This window comes from Trichechus manatus, unplaced genomic scaffold, assembly GCF_000243295.1.
Source record: "Trichechus manatus latirostris isolate Lorelei unplaced genomic scaffold, TriManLat1.0 scaffold00138, whole genome shotgun sequence".
Lineage (NCBI taxonomy): Eukaryota > Metazoa > Chordata > Mammalia > Sirenia > Trichechidae > Trichechus > Trichechus manatus.
Window position 1 is genome coordinate 4,923,160 of NW_004444074.1, and position 10,184 is coordinate 4,933,343.

Here is a 10,184-nt window from a genome sequence, read left to right on the forward strand (position 1 = left end):
CGCCGCCGCCGCCTCCGCGGGTGCCCGCCCGGGACTGAGCGCAGCCTCGGCCCGCCGCCCCTGGCACTCGCCTCTCGCGATCGTTCCCGGGCTCTCCGGGCCCCTAGTCTTCCTGGTGGATGCCCAACGCCGGGCACTATCTCTGGAGGGGCCCCGCCGGGCGCCGCCTCTCCAGTCCCTGGGCGCCGTGCCCGCCTCCCCTCGTCTTGGACCTCGGGGGACCCTGAGCTGAGTCCCCCCTGCCCCGCCTAACCCCAGCTTTTACGCTGGTCCTGGGAGAGGAGCCACTCGGCCACCATGCCTGATTTGGACATCCCCAAGGACTCCACCAGCCCGGCCCGTAGCCCAGAGGTGCTGGGACACAGAAGAGAAGGCGCCAGGGAACGAGCGCCCCCAGAGGCACACCGCGGCTCCTGGCGTGGCGGGCGGGGTGGGTGTGTGCTGGGGTGAGTGGTCGCCGTGCCGGCTGCTGCGCTCCTTCCTTTCCCTCCAGGACCCTTCCCTCTTCTCCCCGGACTACGCTCAGCCGAGACCCGTTATGGCTCCCCCAAGTCCCGCGCCCAAGCCCTGCAATGTGTCGGCTCTAGCCTGGAGCTGGGGCTTCTCAGGGCGTTCTACAGGAGGCTGCTCCCTGCCGGGCCCCTTCAAGGCTGGTGGCCAGAGGGAAGTGTCGCTTGCTCTTCCGGCTCTCCCGGGTGCCTCGTGTCGCCAGAAAAGCCCGGTGTAGCTGTCCCCTGCCTCGTCTCCTCCCTGCCCCGGCGGCGCCAGGAGCTGGGGACTGCGGAGCCCCAGCTACACCTCCCGGGGTGCCCCAGACTCGCTGTCCGCGTGCCCTTCTCCTCTCGACACTCCGAGCCAGCGGTGGCGGCGGCGCCGGCGCCGGCAGAGCTTCTCTCCTAGCTGCCCGGCCCTTCTCCTGCCCCGGGCGAACTTGGGCAGCGGCCGCGCTAGGGTGGCGCGGCTGGGCTCCGAGCACCTGCTCCTCCGCTCGCTGGCCCGGCGGCTCCAGGCGGGAGGGGCGGCGGCGGCGGCGAGCGCTGTGCGCTCCTGGAGACGCGGTGCTGACGCGCTCCGGCTCCTCCTCGCTGCATTTTAATTCCTGGCCACTGTGGCCGCTGCACACCGAGCGGGGAGCCTCTTGCTGGAGTCGGCCGGGTGGGGGATGACTGCACAGATGTGCCCGGGCGTGCGGGCTTGTGTGCGGATGTGGAGTAACAGAAACAGTGTGTTTATGTGGCGACATGTGCCTATAAGTGTAAGAGGGCTTCTGAGTGCGAGTAGGGCTGTAGAAGGAGTAAGTCGCTGTGTAGTGCAGGCGTGTGAGCGGGTGTGTGGAGTGTCATGCATTGAATGTGGGTAGAATGTGCATTTATGTGTGTGTGTGTGAATGGGCATTTCTGTGTATCTCGTGAATGTGAGCCTGTTTGCAGCTGTGGATATTTGAGTGTGTTGTTGAGTGTCTATGATGGTATGTGTGTGTGCATGTACTTAGTGGATGTATGAATGGGTTTGTCCATGTGTGGATGGATGTCAGGGATTCAGGATGTGGGATGTGGTTGGTGTGTCCTGCTGTGTGTGTTGTGTAGGTGAGTGTGTTTTGAGATGCTGGGAGCAGTTACTGGCTTCTGGCAGGTTGGGCTCAGGGGGACAGCCCTGCCCTCAGCCTCTTAGAGGCTTCCCATTTCTGTTCAGCTACCTCCTTAGAAGAGTCTGCTGCTCAGCCCTGGCCCAGGCAGCCAAGCACAGATCTCCTTGGAGGCCGGGAGGAATGAGTATGATTTCCATGGACAGGAGGCAAAGCTTCCTTCCAGAAGATGCCCATTCCCACTTATGGGGACCCTACTGCCCTTTGGCTGATGATGTCACCACTCGCTCCTGGACTGGCCCCGGGTCTTCCACTTACCCTTAGGTACTTTTGGACGCTGTAATTTGGCCTTTTAAATATTCTGGCTTGAATTGTTCGGGAGGGTGTATGAAGCATGTAGTATACTGCTAGCACCATTTCATAGTGACAACGGGGAGGCTAAGTAACTTGCCCAAGGTCACACAGTCCATAAGTGGTGGAGCTAGATTCAGCACTCAGGTCCCCGAAACCCTGTCTCTTCTTACTGTACCACAGGGTCTTACAGTTTGTGTTTTCTGAGCCAGGAGCCTTGACGACAGAGCTGGAATCTTGCTCCTATGGCTGCTGGCAGTGTGGGGCACACGGTAGGGCTCGCCCTGTACATGCCAAATAATTGACTCACTGAGGTCTCATTGAGACTCTTTGAGCCCCATTACTCCATGGGATAAAGGAACTCTCTAGACACTGTCCAGAGATTAGACTTTGACAGGGGGATAGAGACAGTGTGAAGGCATCCTGAAGGGTAAAGAGGGGTGCCCAGTAGAGTTGGGGGCAAGAGAGACTTGGGTCTGGAGAGGAAGTCATCCACTTTGTGATGTTGAATTGGGGGCATCTGGCCAGATCTCTTGAATGAGCAGCAGGTGTTTGAGCAGGAGAGAAGTGGTGCTGGGGTGGGTTTCCCCTACCCACATTCTGGAGCGCATCCTTTCAACATCATCTCCATGGGGGAAGAGACAGTGACTTCCTGCTCTGTTCTCTGGAGAACAGGACATCTGAGTCCATCCACCCACCACATTCACACATACACATTAACACACATACATACACTATACACATATACACACCAACACACACAAACACATACACACACACATATGTACACTATACACACACACAAACTAACACACGTATACACATACTATGCTGTACACATGTACACATACATACATATGCACGCACACACACTTGGATGCACATGCACACACATACCTGGAGGCCCTTCTCATTCATCTGCGGAAGAAGTAATTTAAGTTGGGCTTTGTTGAATTTCTGTTTTGAGTCAGTTCCTTGAAAATGTCTGTTGCTGGTTTGGGTTGGGGAGGGTTTGAATTTGTCAACTTTACTGGAGCCTTTAAGAAAGCCTCATACTACAGTGCTCCCAGCCTGGCCTCAGGGGTCCCGGGGATGCTGCAGTGACCCACATTCTAGCTAAGGAGGGGTGACTTTTTGACCTCAAGGCAGTTACTAATCAGGCTGCCAGAACAAGTAAGCATGTGGTGTCTCCCAGCATCATAGCTCTGGGGTGGCCTGAAGTTCTATTTTATAAAAACCTTTAAAAACATTTTATGTTTCTGATTTGTTCAGCAGTTGTGAGTTTTCTTCTTTGCTGGCAGTTTTCCCCCTTGAAATGTACACATGCTGCTTTTGGTTGACTCTCTTCTCTGTCAATTGTGTTTTCCTGCTAATTCTCCAGGTGGGTAGCTGCTTCAGGGAGGGGAGGTGTATCTTGTTAGGCCCTGAGAGGTCTTGGCACAGAAATTCAGAGATAGACGCAGGGGCAGCCAGTAATCCCAAGAAATGATTGATGGCTTCTTTTATAGCACATGTGTGTACACTTAGATGGATGGATGGATAGATGATAGATAGATAGATGATAGATAGATAGATAGACTGTTGTTGGGTGCTGTCGAGTTGGTTCTGACTCATAGTGAGCCTATAGGACAAAGTAGAATTGCCCCATAGGAAGCCCCACAACTTGTTCAGGGTAAGGTCATGGAAGCTCCATGGAGAAATCCAAACTCCCTGAGGGACCGAATGACTGGGCTGAGGGCTGTGGGGACCATGGTCTCAGGGAACATCTAGCTCAATTGGCATAACACAGTTTATAAAGAAAATGTTCTACATTCTACTTTGGTGAGTAGCATCTGGCTCTTAAAAGCTTTTGAGCGGCCATCTAAGATACTCCACTGGTCTCACTCCTTTAGGAGCAAGGGAAAATGAGGAAAACTAAAGACACAAGGGAAAGACTAGTCCAAAGGACTAATAGACCACAACTACCATGACCTCCACCTGACTGAGTCCAGAACAACTAGATGGTCCCCAGCTACCACCATTGACTGCTCTGACAGGGATCACAACAGAGGGTCCCGGACAGAGCTGGAGAAAATTGTAGAACAAAATTCTAACTCAAAAAAAAATACCAGACTTACTGGCCTGACAGAGACTGAAGAAACCCTGAGAGTATTGCCCTTGGATACCCTTTTAGCTCAGTAATGAAGTCACTCCTGAGGTTCACCTTTTAGCCAAAGATTAGACAGACCCATAAAACAAAATGAGACTAAAGGGGCACACCAGCCCAGGGACAAGGACTAGAAGGCAGGAGGGGACAGGAAAGCTGATAATAGGGAACCCAAGATAGAGAAGGGACATGTCATGGGGTTGTTAACCAATGTCACCAAGCAATATGTACACTGATTGTTTAATGAGAAGCTAGTTTGTTCTGTAAACCTTCATCTAAAGTACAATTTAAAAAAAATCCTAGCTCACTTAAAGAAAAAAAAAAAAAGATTGTCCCATAGGGTTTCCAAGGAGTGGCTGGTAGATTCGAACTGCTGACCTTTTGGTCTTAACCACTGTGCCACCAGGTCTCCAGATAGGTAGGTAGGTAGGTAGATAGATAGACAGACAGACAGACAGACAGATGCCTTTGAGTCGACTTCAACTCATAGTGACCTTATGTACAACAGAACAAAGTGTTGCCTGGTCCTGCATCATCCTCACAATCCCTGGCATATTCAAGTCTATCATTGTGACTATTTTGACAGTCTGTCTCGCCAAGAGTCTCCCATGCCCTTGCTGGCCCTCTTCTTCACCAAAAATGATGCTCTCCTTCAGAAATTGATCCTTCCTGATGATGTGTCCAAAGCAAGTAAGTCAGACAATGTTCTGTTGTGATCCATAAGGTTTTCATTGGATAATTTTTAGAAGTAGATCACCAGCCCTTTCTTCCTAGTCTGTCTTAGTCTGAAAGTTTTGCTGAAACCTGTCCACCAGGGTGACCGTGCTGGTATTTGAAATACCAGTGGCATAGCTTCCAGTATCACAGCAACACACAAGATGCCACAATATGAGAAACTGACAGGTAGGTAGTGGTACACGCTCTGTCTACACAGCCTGGAATATTCCTACCCCATCCCCGACCAATACTTTGATCAGCCCAGCAAAGCTCTCCTCATTCTTCAAATTCTAGTTTAAGCATTCGTGTTGAGGCTTTTCTTCTGGACTGTAAGTCCTTGAGGGCAGGGACTATGTCTCATTCATATTTGTGTCCCTACTTCTTATTACAGTGCCCTGGCACACTGACAAAACACATCAATGCAGGGGCAGAGGGGAAAGGAACTAATATTTCTTGAACATCTACTATATGCCAGGCACTGAACTAGGCACATATACCTTATTCCATTTAATTTTTCTCTAACCCTGCAGGGGAGGTAATTTTGCCCCCTTTTTTACAGCTCATGAACCAAAGGCTCAGAGAGCAGAAATTGAACCCAGCTCTATCTCATTCCAAAGTCCAAGATTTCCCCTCTCCATTGTGCTTCCTTCAAAAGAATTATGATAAATAATAATAACATAATAATAATGTAGGACTTGTTAAGTGCTAGGGTCTGTTCTAAAGGAGCCCTGATGGCACAATGGTTAAGTACTCGGCTGCTAACTAAAAGGTTGGCGGTTTGAACCCACCCACCAGCTCTGCAGAAGAGAGACCTGGCGACTTGCTTCTGTAAAGATTACAGCCTAGGAAACCCTATGGGGCCGTTCTACTCTGTCACACGGGGTCACTATGAGTCAAGAATCAACTTGACATCACCTAATAACAACAGGTTCTGTTCTAAATGTTTTACACTAAAAACAAGTGTCCTAAGTGTTTAATCTTCAGAATAATCCTATGAGGTAAATACTATTTTCTCTACTTCACGGAGGAGGAATTCTTACCACAGAGAAGTTAAGTTGCTCACCCAAAGGCACATAACTACCAAGCAGGGGAGCAAGCGTGAATCCAAGCGGTCTGGCTTCATCTCCTGTGTTCTCAAACCCAACCCCATACCATCCAGGCTCTCAGAGCTACCCCAACACAACAGCTCATGAGAATTAGCTTTCCCTTCCTGACTCATTCACTTGGCCAGAAAAACAAATTCACGAGGCAGTGCAGGAGCTGACCCACATAACCTTCCACCAAGAAATCAGAATTGAGGATTGTGATTTCCTAATAATAAGCTTTAAAGAAAATCTTCCTTCTATTGTTTGTCTCTAAAACATCTCTTCACCACACCTGGCATTCTGTGATATTTGTGTGCAGTGGCTGAAAGGTCAAACAGCCAGCCAGCCCACATTCTGGTGTGTGGCCACCATCGTAGATGTAAGCTCTTTCTCCCATGAAATGAGTTTGTTGGGATGGAAAGGTCAATTTAAGTCAATGAGATTTTCTGTTTTTAACATACAATTTTAGGAGCTGATGCTTTTGTTGGTTTGACGAGGCTTCACTAGAGCCCCCCATCTTCCTCTTGACCCCTAATCCCTATTGCTCAGCGGCTCGGAATTGGAAAGTATCTGAAATACCACCTAACCCTGTTCCCTACCTGCTGGAGGAGTCCCTTGTACACATACCTGCAGGGAAGCCCACTGGTAACCAATTCTATTCTGGAACATGTTGCAGTTCTTAAAGCATTTTCCTTTCACCAAACTGATATCTGTCTCCTTGTGAATTTCTCCCAATTCACCTAATTTATCCTCTGGGAGGCACACAAAATAAGTTTGATCTTTGTTTCATATGGGGATGCATCAAATATTTTATGGACTCAGAATACTTCAATACGGAAAGGGCGCTCTATCATCCTACTTACCTAGCAAAGGCTTCAAAATAGTCTTTTCTTCTCCAGGCTAAATGTCACCGGTTCATGCAGACGTTTCTCCTGTAATTTCTGTTCTTGGGATGGGATCTTGGATGTCAACACTCATAAAATGTAGCCTTAAGTCTTTATCCAAGGTCTCTCCAGTCCTGTGGAGAATGAACGCACCAACTCCTTTCATCTGGACCACGTCCTTCTAGCCCCTGGTGGTCATGGGTAGTATTTAGTGGTGGTGGTGGGTGGAGGGAGGGACAGTAATGATGGGTTCTTGGTGTTCCTGCTTAGAATGTTGAGTGTACCTTCCTTTAGGACTATGCTGAGAATGGTGATTAGAGTTGACACTACTTTTAGAATTAGAATTCATTGATACGATAGGGTAGATGGGCTTTTATAGGTGTGCCTGTGAACCTCAATCTCTTTTTCCCTCCCTCTTTCTCTTTGTCTCTTTTTCTCTGCTTCTGTGCTGTCCTTGGCTCTCTCTCATTCTGCCTCCTTTCCTCCTCTTTCTTTCCCCATCGCCTGCTTTCAGCTGTCTTCAGCCTCCGCCTAAAGGCTGATGACCCTCATTTATACCTTCTTAGCCTGTACTACTGGTGGCCTTTGGGGCTATAGAGGTGGCTACCTGAGCAAATGGCCAGTAGTCATGATAGGGATTCCTGTACTGGTATAAAGAGTTCTAGGAGGACTTCTCCTCTGTGGTTTTAGCTCACTGCATATTTTCACAGCTCGCCCACCCTCTCACCATGGGGCTGGCCCTGGAGTTGCTGTTCCAGCTTACCTTTCTTTGTGCTTCATTTTGCCCACAGCTCTTCTCTCTCACTCCATGGTTTTCTTGTACTACACTTACCCTCTTCCAGTTCTCTTTTCTTCTGGGGCTCTTTCTTGGACTCACCAGTTACTGTTTTGCCCTTTCGGTCATCCTATTTTCCTTGAGTTTTAAGCTCTCAGTTGCCTGTCCTCCACCACCACTAAATCCCAGGGGCAAGAGGGCAAACAAGGGCCCATATCTGCCAGAAGAAAGATCAGGGGTTTGAAGGACCAGGTCTAGATTTACGAATCTGGTGGGCTTACACTACACAGGAATGAAGGGACCTTGGCTAAAGCATCGTGGTTTGCGTTTAATGGAAAATCTTAAAAAGTGGGAACTGGATATTAAATCTCATTCAACTCCTTCACTTTCAGGAGAGAAACATCAAGATCCAGAGAGAGGAGAAACTTGCTATAAGTTATATCGATTGACACTGATAAAGCAGAAGCAGAACCCAGGTTCCAAATTCTGATTCAGTTCTCTGCTCACCCTATGGGGTACATTTTTAGAAACCCATTTTCAAATAGGTAATATATTCACATGGTTTAAGAAAGACAAAAGAGTGTCTAGGAAAAAGTGTCTCTAGCGCTCCACCCCCAGCCACCCCCTTTCCCTCCCTGGAGGCAACCAATGATATCAATTTCTTGTGTAATCTTTCAGGGATACTTTATGAATATGCATATGTGTATAGCTTCATATGTTCCCTTTTACACAAATGATAGCATTCCATGAATACCATTTGCTAGAGTAATTGTATTCCTGTGCTTCACACTTTTTTTTTTCTTTTCTGTGTTTTCAGTTATTTTATAGCTGCCTTCCTCTGGCACCTCATTCCAACTTCTGTTATTTTCCCCAACTTCTCATTTCACATTATCGTATTCTCCCATCCAAAAAGGACAGTGGGTCCTCTGACAAGGTGGTACACAGAGCTTGTCATTTTATTATCAGATTCTTAGTTAACTCTTTACTGGATGTGCTGACGATGGAAGCTCTTATGTGGATAATCTCAAACAGCAGGTAATGCAAAGGTATCTTTGCCTCTGAGGTGCATTATATGATGTATTTGCATAACACTTAATTTGCTGGTCATATTTTACTTAAGCTAAGCATAAACACACACTCTCTCACACACACAATCGAGTGCCCTGAGCACACAGCTCTTGTTGGTCTGAGAAGGTGGCCCAAACATGCATTGGTTGGCAGAGAAAGCCAGTTTAGAATTGAGAAGTTTCTATGACCACTGTATAGAGTGGGTAAGACATAGTACATTGGGAACCACAAAGGTGACAGTGCCAAAAGTGATCTCAATGAGCATGCAGTTGAACTCAGACCAGGAGATTGAGGTCCAGAGTTCAGTGGCTTGCCCCTGGTCATTGGGAAGTTGATTTGATGATGATGGTGATAATGAAAAAGAAGGAGAAGAAATTCAATAGCTAACACTGATTGAGCACTAACTATGTGTCAGGTACTATGCTCAGTGAATATGCATTAATCATTTAATCCTCAGAGCAATACCATTATACCTCTTTTATACAGAAATAAACTGAGGCAGAGATTGGACAAACAACTTGTCCAGTCAGTGGCTGGGATTAAACCCAAGTAGTTTGACTCTGGAAGTACGTGGTCTTAATTAAGCTGGTTGTAATTAGCTGAAAGGAATGACTGTAGTAGATATTTATTGAGTAGTTAAAGCATGCCAGGAACTGTCCTCCTCACTGGTAATACAAGGTCTCCTCAGATGTGGTCCCTGCCTTTGCTTTCACTCTAGTAGGGGACATGGGTAAGAAAATAGGTAATTTTAGTAAAATATGATAAATGCCATACCAGAGATGAACACGGAGTGTTGACAGGGTCCAGAGAAGAGGTCTCCCTTAATTGGTCTGAGAGCTATCATCATACACTTCCTTTGTTTCCCAGTGAATTTCTCCATTCATTTTCTTACCCTTATTCACAGGGAACTGTGTGACCTCTGCCCACAGGAGTTAACTTATGGGCCAGGATCTGAGAGGCAACACCTGCATAGCCCCGCATTGAGGATTCCCAGATCTCCTTCGGCCAGGCTGCCCCTCCTCACAAGGGCTTTTGTGTTCTTGATGATGTCTTGTTGACTTGTAACATTCACTTTCCAAGTTCAGGCCATCTCAATAATTAATCTTGTCTCCTTCCCCCAGGTCCCCTGCCTATCATTGATTCATTCTAGGTTTAGGGTTGAATAGCTAGGTCTTGATTGTAACCTTGGCCGTGGCCATAAACTTAGCAGAGAAATGGAGCCTTGCACACTTTTCTACCCAATTTCCTCTCCCATACACATAGCAAAACTGTCGTTAAAATAGTTAAGCATAATAACCCTCTCCAGTAGTAACCATCCTCTCATATTAGGAAAAAGCATGCAGTTAAAAATATGGTTTAATGAAATATAAAACCTTAGGTACAATTAGGCATTTTATTCACAATTCCTTGACTGTCCCCTTAACTGTTTCCCATCATGACTTAATCTTGACCTGGCTCTCACCTCTGCTTTGGGGAGCTCTAACTAACCAGCCCTGAATCTGTCTTGCAGACAGACCCTCTGCAGTGAGTCAGAGATTTAAGGCCAGGTTGATTTGTCAAAAGCCTCCATCCA

General features: G+C 47.7%; 1 protein-coding gene across 1 annotated transcript in view; it reads right to left on the reverse strand.

The window, feature by feature from the left end:
* The window catches only part of ASIC2 (acid sensing ion channel subunit 2), a 1,284,497-nt gene that overhangs the window by 334,173 nt on the left and 940,140 nt on the right, over positions 1–10,184 (reverse strand). The gene's annotated exons all lie outside the window — the stretch shown is intronic.